Source organism: Alosa alosa, chromosome 21 (assembly GCF_017589495.1).
Source record: "Alosa alosa isolate M-15738 ecotype Scorff River chromosome 21, AALO_Geno_1.1, whole genome shotgun sequence".
Lineage (NCBI taxonomy): Eukaryota > Metazoa > Chordata > Actinopteri > Clupeiformes > Clupeidae > Alosa > Alosa alosa.
Window position 1 is genome coordinate 26,690,439 of NC_063209.1, and position 2,500 is coordinate 26,692,938.

The following is a 2,500-nucleotide window of genomic DNA, read 5'->3' on the forward strand; positions in this document are numbered from 1 at the left end:
ATCATCTCCTTCTCCTCTCACACACACAGTTCAGAAGAGGCTCTCTGCACCCCTATTCAGTCCCCATGCAAACACAAACACACATCCTCTCAGAAGATTAGCCCCTCCCGCTGATGTTGTGCCCAGCAGTTGAAATCTGCCCACTAGTCTTCGCCAAGGGCACTTCACATGCAGTATTTATATGAAGTGCACTAACTGCGGTCAAGGGCACTTAAAATGCAGTTTGTATGTGAAGTCCACTGCTGCGGTCAAGGGCACTTTACTCAAGAGAGGTCCAATCCTGTGGTGAAGGCCGCTCCAGTATTTATGAGCAGTAGCCCTGCGTGTGGTGGGCGCTCCAGTATTTATGGCTGTAATCCTCAGCGGCTAAGAGCTCTGACAGCAGAGATGTTCCCACCCAGCTTCACACAGGTCATCTTTCTCACTGCTGCTGCCTCCTCCTAGGTCCAAACGGCCACCTATCTCACCATGGTTCTCCTTCTGATCTGGGGGGCCAGGGCCACAAAAGAAATTAAAGACATTGAATTAGATCACTCCAAGGCCATTAATGGTAGTCCCCAAAGAGGAAAACATTAATTACAGTAGAGCATGAATGTTGTGGACACTATTTAACCCCCCCCCCCCCCCCCCCCCACCCCACCCCAACCCCCAAAAAAAAAAAAAAAAAAAAGAACCTGCAGCAGAACCTGAACGCTGGTGACACCATTTAAACCCCCCAAAGAGGAGAGCTGCAGTAGAACAGCAGTAGAACATGGGCACTATGTGAGGATGGAGGCCCAGGGGGGCGGTCGGTTCTCCTAGTTGCCTGCTCCCAGGGCCGTGTGTTCAGGGAAGGACAGCAGGATATCAGCCTGGAGCAGGACTCACACAACGCACACACACTCCCACACTGGCTTCAACATTACTAGTGGTTAAAGAACAGCCGTCCTTTCAATAGATACTCATGTCATTTGCATGAGAGTGTATGTGTGTGTGTGTGTTTCGAGTGTGTGCGTGTGTGTATATAAGGATGTTTCTATTTTATTGGATTTTGGTTTGTTTTTCTCTTGCAGTGTTAATTTGTTTTGTTGTTGCTGTTTTACTTTCAAAATACTGGTCTTCTAAAAAATAAAACAGAACAGATGAACAGATGTGTAGTTTCTCACATTGTTTCTGACGTTTCAGATATAAGTGTATGTGTGTGTGTGCACGCAAGTGTGAGTCGAGGGTGTGGTGTGTGGGTGTACTGTATATAAGGGAAGGTGGGTGTGTTTGGGGGGATATAGGAGGGCGATATATCTGTGTGTGTAATGCCAAGTTGTAGGGTGGGAAAGGGGTGACGGACAGACACACACACACACACACCAGCCGATAAGCCCCCACTAATTGAGCAGGCCAGAAATACTGATGCAGCCTAAGAAGCGCTTACAGTGGGCTGGATGGATTACAAACACACACTCCTGCAGGAGCTGAGGCAGGAACAGGTGAAATAACACACACACAGGAACAGGTGAGGAGGTGAGACCAGCACTGGGCAGAACTCCAACACACAGGAAACACACACACACAAATCAACAGACAGGAACGATAAACTGCACCTAAATACATTAGATCATTTTCATGGCATATCCTGCTATACAATTCTGCAATTATACTAACTTACACAGGCCAGGTAAACACACACACAGGAAAACCTACTTACATTCGTGGTTTCAGGTCCTCACTCTGTTAAGACACAGACAGCCATTCTACAGGTCTATTCTGTTTATGTTCACTCACACACACACAGCTCTTTATCAACTATGGTTTAGCTGTACAAAACACACACACACAACAGAAACCCACCCAGAGCTCCATTTCAGTCTCAAAACAAAACATGTCCGTACACACACACACACACACCCTTACTGTGGAAAGAGGCCAACCTGATAATCCCTCTCCCTTTGCCAACTCATGCCCTATCCCGCAAGTGTGTGTGTGTGTGTGTGTGTGTGTGTGTGTGTGCTAGAAAGTTGCAGACTTACAGACTCCCAGAACTACATCAGTCACAGGGTCTAGACAACAGTACTCACCCCAACACCCCAGCAACAAACACACACACACACACAGACACACACACACAATAAACCACACACATACTACAAACCACACACAGAGACTTCTGTGTCCCATGACGTTGACACCCGATTTATTAAATACATTATATGTTAACATAAAAAAATAACAGACAGAAATGTAAACCCAGATAAAAAAGTGAGAGGGTGCAGTGTTGGATTGAGATCGAGAGGCTGGACTGGCCTTACATCAGCTGACCTCCGGAGATAATGACAAGCTTCATGGGACCCAATGTTAAAATAAAATAAAATATATCAAAACATTAAAAAAAATGATAAGTATAAAAAAGTACACAGTATGATGAAATGTTTCCAAATGTGGTCTACAGCAGCCCCTGAGAGCGCATGAGAGTTGTGTGTGAGGCAAGGGCGCACACACGCACACACACACACACACACACACACAC

General features: G+C 46.2%; 1 protein-coding gene across 1 annotated transcript in view; it reads right to left on the minus strand.

Moving 5' to 3' along the window:
• Positions 1 to 2,138: 2,138 nt before the first annotated feature.
• The window catches only part of ext2 (exostosin glycosyltransferase 2), a 21,687-nt gene continuing 21,325 nt past the window's right edge, over positions 2,139 to 2,500 (minus strand). Inside the window, exon 15 of the mRNA XM_048231386.1 lies at positions 2,139 to 2,500. This exon is cut by the window's right edge and continues 1,393 nt beyond it. The gene's annotated coding sequence lies outside the window, so the exon portion shown is untranslated.